The 12498-nt window shown below is 39.1% G+C and overlaps 1 non-coding gene across 1 annotated transcript; it reads left to right on the forward strand.

Annotated features, from left to right (window-relative positions):
* Window positions 1-10783: 10783 nt before the first annotated feature.
* Window positions 10784-10888, forward strand: LOC116116386. The gene has a single exon (XR_004125802.1). It is a non-coding gene; the product is annotated as a small nucleolar RNA R71 (small nucleolar RNA).
* Window positions 10889-12498: the final 1610 nt, after the last annotated feature.

The following is a 12498-nucleotide window of genomic DNA, read 5'->3' on the forward strand; positions in this document are numbered from 1 at the left end:
AAAAATAAAATAAATTAAAGTAGAATGATTCTATATAATACAAATTTTAATGTTTTTTAAGTACCAAAGTAATTAGCCTTGATCGCTTAAGCGATATATGATTTCGCTTAGCGATCCTGTATATTAGCCTTAGTCGCTTAAGCGATGTATGTTATCGCTAAGCGTCTTATTAAAGGCAATAAAGATCATCCGAATATACTGGATCGCTAAGCGATTTCAGTTCTCACTTAAAGTGATCCAGTATATTTAGCCTTAGTTGCTTAAGCGTCACATACTGTGTATTAGGTGCCTTAGGCCAATCAATTATGTGGAATTGATCTTTGTAACAAAGTTTATTAATCAATAAGACATTACCTACTATATCATGTAAACCATAGTTGTATGTACTGATAGATGTCCTTAGAATGGTAGAACCTTGACAAAGGTATCAAGTATCTTGATAGTGAGAGACCCTATGAGCACATATGGGGCCATCTAGAAATGTCAAAGCCCCAGTATTGTTTCTTACCAAGGACATAGATAATATGGTAAGGCTATCACAGTGTTGAACGCCCTGTCAAAAGGTAGCGATAGATCTCACTTGTTAAGGTTGTTTGTTGACAACCTGGTGCACATGGGTGCTTGTTGTAGGCCAGTTCCCTGGACTGACCCACTAGGGATTCCATATAGATGGTAACCTAGTGTTTATGGAACAAATCCTCTAACGAATGGTGTGCATGTATCCTTAGACTGAGATCATCGGAGTGGTCTGTGCATCGATACGTATAGTTTGACACTAGTCCAGTGCAGTTCTATTCAAGTTGTCAATATGGTAGTGATTGGTTGCATCAAGGAGTGATCAAGACATGGTGGATTGATAGAGGATTCATCACTCCCGGTACGGAGAAGTTATCTCACATGCAATTTAGTTAATGACAAGATAATAAATCTAGGATCATAGTGGGATGAGTGTTGCTCAATCCAATTCATTATTCCGGTCATTCGTCCAGTAATTGAGTACAAATATATCGAGAGTAACTGAGGATGACACATTTCTATGCCACAGTCTCGATGAGATAACAAATGAGAAAGGATTAGATTGTATAGTAACCATATCGTTGACAGGTAGCTCTTCGCTGATCCGAATCTATCGGGGGCCTGATGCCCTGCTAGGGGCCAATTGATGCGGTTACTACAACATGCAATATGTAACAAGTATACTATGCCACAAGTAATAATGATGATTGAATATCGTTCCACGAGGATTGTGTACTAAGCACTAATTTTTTCTACTGTTTCAATTTGGAGCAATCGAGTTGTTTGGATTGAAGGGAGACAAATTAACTTAAAAAACTAAAACAAATTTCTAAATGTTTCAAACTAAATGATGAAAGCAAAATTTAAGACACGATAAAATCAATTCAAACAACGGGTAGGGTTTGACTTCATTCGGACTCTCTGGGTTAACCCTAAGTTATACAATTCCATATTCACATCATGATTGTAAATCAAACTTCTAAAGTATAAAATATACCTTCCAGGCTATATTTCCTTACTCTTCCCTATTAAACTTCCACACCCAACAAAATGAAACTAAAAGTTCAAGTTCATTAAGCACAGAATCCTAGATTGATTTCATTGATCTTAAATCTATCTCTAGCATTTAATACTACAATGGTGATTACCCAAGACGTAACATGAATTATTTCTCATCCTCATGTTCAACACAAAACCTAAATATAGAATAGTCACACAATCTAAGCAAAATCATATAAATCATAATCAATCCAATTACTTAACCCATTAGAGTCCGAACTTCATCAAAACCCAACCCAAAATAGGTTAGGTCATGGCTAATCAACAATACCAATAAGAAATGAAAATCCGAAGTTCAACATAATGAAAAGAAGAGAAAAGCCAAGAAAATCTCCCCCAAATGAAGATCCACTGGTTTAATCTCGTATCTTCACCCTTTGCAGCAAAGTTTGCCAAACTACCTAAAAAATGTAAAAGCCGCTCTCTCTGAGAAAAAACGAACCCCCTACAAAAATGACTAAGTTCCTCTTTTATACTCAGCCAAAACCTAAAAACACATGCCTAAATGAAATTGTGCGTTTTTGAATTCCAACTTCGCCGCGACAACGAAGTGAAAAAACCCCACGTGCGAACTCTCTTCGCCGCGCGAACCTTCATGTGGATTTGCACTCCACTTGCTCCTTTGCTTGAATCTTCGATCTTTGACACTTTTCTCATGGAACAAGCTCATCGTGCTTCCATTTTGCTTCAGACCTTTCCCAACTTCTGAGATCCGCTCACTTCTGAATCCAAAAACTCAATTCGCTCCTTAATTTCATTAAATGTCCATTTTGCCTGAAACACAAAATATAAGAATTAAGTAGCACTTCAGGTCAAATGAACTAAAAGTATCTGAAATCCGACTAAAAAGTCTAATCACAGTATAATCCACGGATTATCATACCTCCAAACTGAAGACATCTCGTCCCCGAGCATAAAGACTCAATGAAAGAAAAACAATAACACCCAAAACAACAAAATATAGAACACAACACAACAAAACTGAAATGAACCAACACAACTTAGACTCACCAACATACTAATTGCCCTCGAAATTCATAAGTCTCAAAGGTTGTTGAAAAATTATTATCAGAAAATATTCACACTCCAAGAAGTTATAAGCTACATCGACAGTCTTTCTCAATCGGTCCACTGAGTAGGTGATCCCCATTTCATCCACATTTCAACTTCCCGGATTATTTTAGTGCAGAAATGAAAGTTTATCAAATGGTGGCGGACTCCATAAGCCTAATATCGAACTACTCTCCACTAATGTGGATTAGACATCGCTAAGGATTAAAAAGGTCTTTTAAGCTTGTAACGTAGGCTCGGGTAGTGGGGTTTCAAGAAAAAAGATAGGAAAACAAAGTAAGGAACTCGGTTTTCCTCATGCACACACTACAAACCACATCAAACTCCACTTCTTCTCAACCACCAGTCAGTATCAACCTTTACACCCCTCAACTTATGCATCTCCTTATTTTTTTGATTTTGAATCGAACTAAAGAATTTTTTTTTTTTTTTTTTTACATCAAATTGAGGTTAGTTACTCTCTTATTCTTATCGCCCTTCTCACAACCCCCAAACTATCTTTTAATGATTCGCACCACTCTTCACTTTCTTGTGTTTGCATTAGGCCCAAGATTCTCTTAAGGGTACGATAATGTGTTTAGATTAGTTGGATTGGGAATTTTGGTTTGTAAAAAATAGACACAATGATAATCTCATACGACTCATGGGTCTAGAGAAATTCATTCATGGGTCGCTAGAAGCTCAAACGTTCCGAAAAAAAAAATGCCTAAATCATTTCCTCAACAATGTCTAATCCTAAATTTCGCCTCAAGCACTTCTCTACTAGGTTCTAGAGTCCACCAACATTATCAAACTTTACCTAACCACATAAGATGAATCTAAGCATGCCGAAATAAATAAATGTGGTTGAACCACTCACAAACCTCAATCAAAATTCAGTCAATAACATAAACTGAAGCAATGCTTAACATTTTTCAATAATACTCACCAACAATCCTAGTCTCATCATGGACTTATGCATTCATCATTTGGCAACCACAATAAAAACACACTTAACTGAAACAAATCAAAATTTTTCAAATTTTCCTACCCCCAAACTAAAGATGACATTGTCCCCAATGTCACATTATGCATAAATTAGGAATGGAAAACAAAATAGGAAAGTGCGAGATAGTTCCCTGTTATCCGTGAAGTTGAAATTCGCTCAACATTGTGCACACTCGGTCCTTAGCTTTTTCATCACCCAAATTCTGTAAAACAATTGAAAATTGTGGCTTCCACTATGTTAGAAAATTCATGGACTAATATGAAAGTATTCAACCCTAATCTCGTCTTTACAATCAAAATTTAAAACAAAAATGAACAACTAAACAACTCACACATCCCAAACAAAAAATGTCAACGGAGTTCAATGTTCAAAATAAAGAAAAAGAAAAACACTAAACAAATAAAATAACGAAACTAAAACAGGGCTCAGGTGCTCATTCTTCTGCCTCCTCTTCTTCCTCAGCGTCATCCTCTCTGAATCGAGCCCATCCACTCATCTGAACCCAGTCTTCCCACTGGTGTTCTGAAGTATCAATCCCGACGTTCTCGCAGCAGCGAATTTGTAGCTCAAACGTCTTCCTGGCTTGCTCTGCCAGCCACCCATGACGTCGCTCCATTTTTTCATCATACCCTCATTTTCTGCATCATTTCTCTTTATTGATCTGTTGAACCAGATGGGGGGCGGGCCTCTGCTGTGGTCTCCTTCTCTTGGTGCCTGATCTGGCCTTGCTTCGTTTGAGGTGCAAGATTTTTTGGAAGTAGGATGTGTCGAGGACTAGGGCAGCATGGTCTGTGGCTCATCGGCCTATACCTCGACCCCGCCTTAGTGCATAAAGCTGTAATGATGTTGTGGGAACGAAATCTGCCTCGCCGGGGTTTGCTACAAGTTGGATACTCATCAGGATGAGGTGCCCCATGTCTATTCTATTTCCGTGGCAATAAAATACAACAAGATTGCCTTATCATACGTCACTGTACTGTAGTGCTGCTCCGACAATCATCCTAGCTAAACAAAATACGCCACACAACCGACCACTGGTGTTAAACTAGTACCCTTAATGGTTTTTTTGCCCTTCTTTGAAATATCCCAAGAGGCATCTGGTTTCGCTATGGTCCTAAGAATCACCTCATCATTTTTCGGTGTCCTCCTAAACTCCTCATATTCATCTGGGCAATCTGGGTATTGCCATAGAAATCATTGATGGCCTTTGCGTGAAAACCACATCATACCCCTCAAACAGACACCCCCTCATCACATTCAGGAGGTTGGCATAAAACTCTCTCACCAGTGTTCCATAGCTGTAGGTTCGGTTCATCCAGAAAATTCTCCCATTTTCCTACTTGACTCCACTCATCAACCTCGTTGTAGTTAGTCCATGTTCAGGGAAATCCCTTGTCTTTCTTTTGACGCTAACTCATATTTTTCCGAGCCTTTTCATTCATAAATCGCTCATCTACTTTCTTTCCTTTTCCCTTGCCCTGGATGATACGTTGACTTTGAGCGGCATTTTCTCCTAAACTACACTTCAACTCAAAAAATGCAACTCAACAATTCAAACCTAAGTGTCCTACAACCCCAATTCAATCCTGCAAAGACTTCCAACACTTCCAAAATTTTCACCTCAACCCCCAAACTGCAATTTTTCCAATTTCAACCAACCAACACTTCAAATTCAAAACCCACACTCCTCAATTCACACAACGCACAATCAACCCTCCGCCTCAACAAAATCAACACTTATAAGCACAAATTTCCACAACTCAACCAACAATCAATTTCAGATCTACAATTAACCCCGAAATTTTGAGATAAAAGCTTAGAAAACGTGAATCTTACCAACACTAAGGAGTTTCGCCACCAATTGAACAAATAAGCCAGATTGCAAACCCCCAAATTTCCTTGAACTCAAAAGTTTCGTGAATTTTCGCGAAATTTGTTGTTGAATGAGTTGTTTGGTGTTTAGGAGGGTTAAGGAGTGAGGAGATTGGTTGGAAAATCACTGGGAAGGCTCTGGATTGAATTTGAAATTTTTTTTTTCTGACTGGGTTTGAAGAATCACGTGAAAAATGAAGAAGGAAAGTGAGAATTTATAGAAAGCAGACTTCGCCGCGTGAAGTTCATCATTCGAATCTAGGGCGCGGCAAAAAATCCAAGGAGTTCTTCGCCTCGGTGAAGATCCCTTGTTCCATTCGCTTACCTTCCCTCGTTGTGGCAAAATTTACCGGAGAATGGCGCCGCGGCGAGGTTTGGAACCTTTGCCTACCAAATATTTTCAAAGAATTCTTCGCCACGGCGAAAACTAGAATTCAGTTTTCCTCCTTTGATTCACAATTTCACCTGAAACATCCAAAAATACACAAATTAAACTTCATAAACCACATCAAACCAAAACTAAACAACTACAAAACATGACAAAGATAAAGAATGAAAACACTCTTGGGTTGCCTCCCAAGAACGCTTGTTTATAGTCAAGCTTGACTCTCCCATTGCTCAGGTCGGAATGTCAAGCCGATTAGATGGACTTGCAACTCATCACCCCAAAATTGTATGGCTTCAATCTCTGTTCTGACTGTAAGTGCCCTTTTCTCTTTGTAACTTCTACCGCTCCGGAAGTGAATTCTTGTAACTGTGAATGGTCCGACCATCGAGACTTGAGTTTTCCAGAAAGACCAATCTAGAGTGAACAACAAACTTTCTAACCCCCTTCAAAGTTCTTCTTCGGGATATGCTGGTCATGCCACCTTTTTGTCTCTCTTTGTAATTCGAGCATTTCATATGCTTCGAGATGGAACTCATCGAGTTCATTCAGGTCAGCATCCTTTCTTCCCCAGCAGCTCTTAAGTCCATGTTTAGCTGCTTGACTACCCATATGCCTTATGCTCGAGTTCTACCAGCAAGTGACATGCTTCCATAGACCATTCTAAACGAGACATACCAATTGGAGTCTTAAATGCAGTTCGAGGCCTAATGCGTCATCCAATTTCCGTGACCAATCCTCCCTAGATGCATAACTGTCTTTTCTAAATTCCTTAAGCTCTCTATTAACATTCCACTTGTCCCTCTCGTCGTGGATGGTAAGGTGTTGCAACTCTATGCTTCACTCCATACTTTCCCAAAGTGCATCCAATTGCCTATATAAAAGGGGATCCCCCATCACTAATGATCGCCCGTGGTACCCCAAATCTTGAGAAATATTATTTCTCCAAAATTAATCACTACCCTGGCACATTAGATGACAATGCAACTGCTTCCCCCCACTTCATACGTATCCACCACCACCAAGATATATATTTCCAAAAAGAATTTGGGAAGGACCCATGAAGTCAATCCCCCACCAAATCACAGCTCAACCACAAGAGCGTTGTTCAAGACATCTCATCCCTTTTGGAAATATTACCACTCCGTTGGCATTGGTCGAATCATGAACCATCCGAAGGAATCCTTAAAAGGGTTGCCAATAAAAACCCAGATTGAAGAACCTTGGCTCTGTCCTAGCTCCTCCAAAATGGCCACCCACTTCCCTCTTGTGACAATGCCGTAGAATGCTTTCCATTTCCTCATTCGGACACATCTACGTATCATTGATCAGTACATTTCTGTACAAAAATGGCTCTTCCCAAAAGTAATACTCAAATCTGAGAAGAATTTCCTCTTTTGTTGGAAAGTCATCCAATTGGGAGCACCCTTGATGACAATAATTCGCAAAATCTACATACCATGGTGCTTCATCCACTCTCATCAATTTCTCATCCGGAAATGTTTCTCTAATTGGAATTTCCCTCTTTCCTCCCTGGATTGGTCTCTCAATCTTGACAAGTGATCTGCCACCAGCATTTTCCGACCCCTTCTTATCTCTAATTTCTAACTCAAACTCTTGAAGCATATGATCCATCTTATCAACCGAGGTTTCGCTTCTTGCTTTGCCAATAAGTGCTTGAGTGCTGAATGGTCTGTATAGACGATCACCTTTGCACCTAACAAATATGAACGAAATTTGTTAAAAGCAAAAACCATAGCCACAATTCTTTTTCAGTGGGATGTAATTCAATTGTGCACAGTGATTGTTGCTAGCATACTGAATTACATGCAACACTTTGTTTTTCCTCTACCTAACACTACTCCTAGAGCAAAATCACTAGCATCGCACATCAATTCAAATGGTAGCCCCAATCGGGAACTGCAATAATAGGTGCAGATACTAACAATTTTTTAAGAGTAGAAAGGCGTGCATCATTCATCATTAAAATCAAACAACATCTTTTTAACAAATTGCAAAGGGGTTTAGAAATCTTGAAAAGTCCTTGATGAATCGTCTGTAAACCCCGCATGCCCAAAACTTTGAATTGCTTTAACATTCGATGGTGGTGGCAGCTTCTCAATCACACTTCTGTCTTGCTCGATCTACTTCATTCCGTCTTTTGAAATTCGGTGACCAAGCACTATTCCCTCTAGACCATGAAGTGACACTTCTCCCAATTGAGCACCAAGTTCGTCTCCTTACATGGCTGCAAAACAAAGAGATTTAAGCGTTGTCAAAAGATGAACCAAAATTGAGAAGTCTCCATGAAGACTTGTAAAACCGTTCTACCATATCTCCAAAGATCGACATCATGCATCTTTGGAATGTGGCTAGTGCATTGCATACCCAAGGGCATCCTTCGATAAGCAAAGGTGCCATATGGACAAGTGAGGTCATCTTCTCTTGATCCTCAGGAGCAATGGCATTTGTATTTATCTTGAATACCCATCCAGGAAACAGTATGCATGCCCTGCCAACCTCTCAACATCTGATCAATGAAGGGAAGTGAAATGATCCTTCCTTGTCGCCTCATTTAACTTCCGGTAATCAATGCACACTCTCTAGCCCTGACCGTCCTAGTTGGTATCAATTCATTACTCTCATTCTTTATCACCTGTACCTCCCTTCTTCGGACCATTTGTACCAGGCTAACCCATGGACTATCGAAAATAGGATAAATTATCCCTACATCTAGGAGTTTCACCACCTCCTTTCTCACTAATTCCTCACTAAGGATTCAATCTTCACTGTGGTTGCACTCTAGGCTTGATATCATCCTCCATGAGTATCTTATGCATGCAGAATGATGGTGAATTGCCTCTATGTCTGAAATAGTCCATCCAATTGCTAATCTGTTTCTCTCCAACACCCTTATCAACCGCCTTCTTCCAATTGCTCAAACTTGAACTAATGATTACTGGGAAGGTCTCTGATTCCCCAAGATACAATATTTGAGTGGGAAGGTAAAGGTTTCAACTCAGTTATGGAGGTTCTTCATTTTTTCCTTTTCCTTTCTTTTCAAAATCAAATTCTTCAAATTCTCGTCTTGGCTCTCATCAATCGGTTGAATTCTTCCAACAATCTAGCACATTCATTACTCGCCGACTCATCTACCTCTACTGTTTTTGATTTGGCAATATAGGCTTCTAGAGGTAATTGCAGGGTTGTTCTCTTCAATAGATTCTACTACTAGTTTATCCACCACATCAACACTAAAACATGAATCCAATTCGGATGGAAACTTCATAGCCTCAAGACATTGAAAGTTACTGTTTCATCTTGAACTCTCAATAGTAACTTCCCTCCTCCTGCACCTATCAGCGCTCTTCCCGTGACCAAAAATGGTCGGCCCAATAAGAGAATTTCCTTATCCTCTTCCTGTCCAAACAACAAAATCTATATCGGGAAGATTATTTATCTAGTTTCACCAACACATCTTCCACTATCCCCCTCATGTTTTGGGACCTATCTGCAAGTTGCAACGACATGGTCGTTGGCTTCACTTCACCAATTCCCAATCTCCTGAAACAGAAAAGTGCATTGGATTAATACTAGCACCTAAGTCACATAGAACACGATCAAAAGTAATATCTCCTATAATGCAGGAGATTGAAACTCCCTGGATCTTGAGTTTCGGAGGTAGCTTTCTTTGAGAATGGCGCTGCACTCCTCTGTGAGCATTACCGTTTCCTCATCTTCTACTTCTTTTCCTTTTGTTCGATAAATTTCCTAAGAAATTTCACGTAGCTCGGCATCTTTGTAATCATCTGCAGGATGTTAATATGCAGTTTTTTTTAAATATTTCAATAAATTTGGAAAACTCTTATCCTGATCTTTTTCTTCAATCTCTGAGGAAAAGGCACGGGTAGAGTGTGATGTGCCAACTCCGGTGGTATCTCGGGAAATGGCAATTTCTCTTTCCTTTTCTTTTTCCCCCTCTTCCCGTTTCTGTTCTTTTTCCCTAGAATAATGGTTTCCTTCCGCAACTATTTCTTCATCTACTTCCTCATCAATTCTTCCTTTTCCGTTGGTGGGTTTTCTTCCTCTCTTGATTTTTCCACCTCTTCCAAAACTGTCCCACTTCTCAATTATTGCATTCGCTTGCTCACGTGGGTTAGTCACTGGTTTGCTTGGTAGAGCACCCTATGGTCTCTCATTTAGCTTTTTAGCCAATTGCCCCTCTGTACCTCAAGATTCCGAATGGATGCCCCTGATTTCTGAAATTGTCCTCGTCTCATTCATACACCTGTGGTTTCTTGCATGAACTTCCCAAACATGTCCTCCAATTTTGTCACTCTTAGGTCCCCTTGTTGGTTGTTCACCCCTTTTTGGTTATTTGGCAATGACCTTTATTCCATTGACTGTTTTGCTTTCTATTGGTTTTGATTACCCCAGACAGGTTCGGTGATTCCTCCAACCAGGATTAAATGTGTTGGAGTACAGATTGTTTGGTTGCCTTGGATTTCTAGCCAGTAGTTAACCTGCTCTGATGTTGACGATGCTGAGGTATGTGTTCCCTACTTGACATTTGCTACTCACATGATTACCTGCACAAAATCACAAGTTAGTTGAGGAGCTTGAATGGAATTTACCTGCATACTTCCCAATTTTTTGAAGTGCTGTCATTGGGCTGAAATGGCTAATAGGCATCAACTTCATGAAGACCATAGATTTCTTCGGTAGCACCCTCTCATCAGGTCTTTGATAGTTGTTGCTTGCCAGAACCTCAAGCAACTCATGAGCTTTTTTCGGAGTCTTATTCAGTAATGCTCCTCTCGAGGCTGCATCCACTATAGTTTGCACATTTACTGTTATCCATTATAAATGCTTGGACTTGCATCCAAACTGGCAACCCATGATGTGGACACTTCTTAGTAATTCTTTGTATCTCTCCCAAGCCTCATACAAAATTCTGACTCTTCTTGAATGAATGACGTGATGTCATTTCTCAACTTTGCCACTTTGCTGGAGGAAAGAACTTGGTCAGAAACTTTGTGCTAATCATTTCATGTGGTGATTGTTCCGGTTGGTTGCTAGTAACCATCCCTTAGCTTTATCTTAAATGAAAATGGGAATAGTCTCAATCTGATTACATCATCTGACACTCCGTACTGAAATATTCACATCTCTAAGAAATTTGCAATGTTAGATTTGGATCTTTCTTAAAACCCCCCTGAACTGAACCGACTGCTGGATCATCTGGATGATTGCCGGCTTTATCTCAAAAGTGTGGCTTGACAGTTTGTCTTGTAATGCCGACCCATTGCCTTCAACTAGTGGAACAAGAGTTCCCTCAGTGTTCTATTCTCTACCATCTCTACAACTATTACTTCTAGTTCACTGAGCTTCTCTTTCTCTTCTTTCTCTGTTTAGTCTTCGAGTGGTTCTTTCAATCTCAGGATCAATAGGAACCACTGGCTGACGTCTTGCTCTTTGCATAAACTGCACAGAAAATTAGCAAGAGCAAAATCACACCAACAACAAAGAAAAGTAACAAAATAAAACAAAAACAATTAAGTAAAAATAGCACTCCAATCTAGCTGACACGAAAATTTTAATGTTACTCAAAACTCAATCCCCGCACAGCGCCAAAACTTGATGCGTTTTTACTACAACATGCAATATGTAGCAAGTATACTAGTCGCCACAAGTAATAAAATGATGAGTGAATATCGTTCCCACGAGGATTGGTGGCTAAGCACTAAGTTTTTCTACTGTTTCAAGTTGGAGCAATCGAGTCGTTTGGATTGAAGGAGACAAATTAAACTTAAAAACTAAAACAAAATTTCTAATTCAAACTAAATGATGAAAGCAAAATTTAAGACACGGATAAAATCAATTCAAAAAAACGGGTAGGGTTTTGACTTCATTCGACTCTCTGGTTAACCCTAAGGATTATACTAATTCCATATTCACATGCATTGATTGTAAATCGAACTCTCTAAAGTAAAATATACCTTCTCAGGCTATATTTCCTTACTCTTCCCCTATACTTTCGCACCCAACAAAATGAAGACTAAAAGTTCAAAGTTCATTAAGCACAAGAATCCTAGATTGATTCATTGATTCTTAAATCTATCTCTAGCATTTAATACTACAATGGTGTTACCCAAGAAGCTTAACATGAATTATTTCTCAATCTCATCAGTTCTCACATAAAACAATAATATAGAATAATCCACACAATCTAAGCAAAATCATATGAAAATAATAATCATCATTACTTAACCCATTAGAGTCTGAACTACATCAAAACCCTAACCCAAAATAGGTAGGTCTGTGCTAAATCAACAATACCAATAAAAGAAATGAAAATCCGAAGTTCAACATAATGAAAAGAGAGAAAAGACAAGAAATCTCCCCAAATGAAGAATCCACTGGTTTAATCTCGTATCTTCACCCTTTGCAAGAAAAGTTTGCCAAAACTACTCTAAGAAAATGTAAAAGCTGCTCTCTCTAAAAAAAACCACCCCTACAAAATGACTAAGTTCCTTTTTTATACTCAGCCAAAAACCTAAAAACAAATGCCTAAATGAAATTGTGCGTTTTTGAAATTCCCAGACTT

The sequence above is a fragment of the Pistacia vera genome, unplaced genomic scaffold (assembly GCF_008641045.1).
Source record: "Pistacia vera cultivar Batoury unplaced genomic scaffold, PisVer_v2 Contig77, whole genome shotgun sequence".
In the NCBI taxonomy this organism is placed as follows: Eukaryota; Viridiplantae; Streptophyta; class Magnoliopsida; order Sapindales; family Anacardiaceae; genus Pistacia; species Pistacia vera.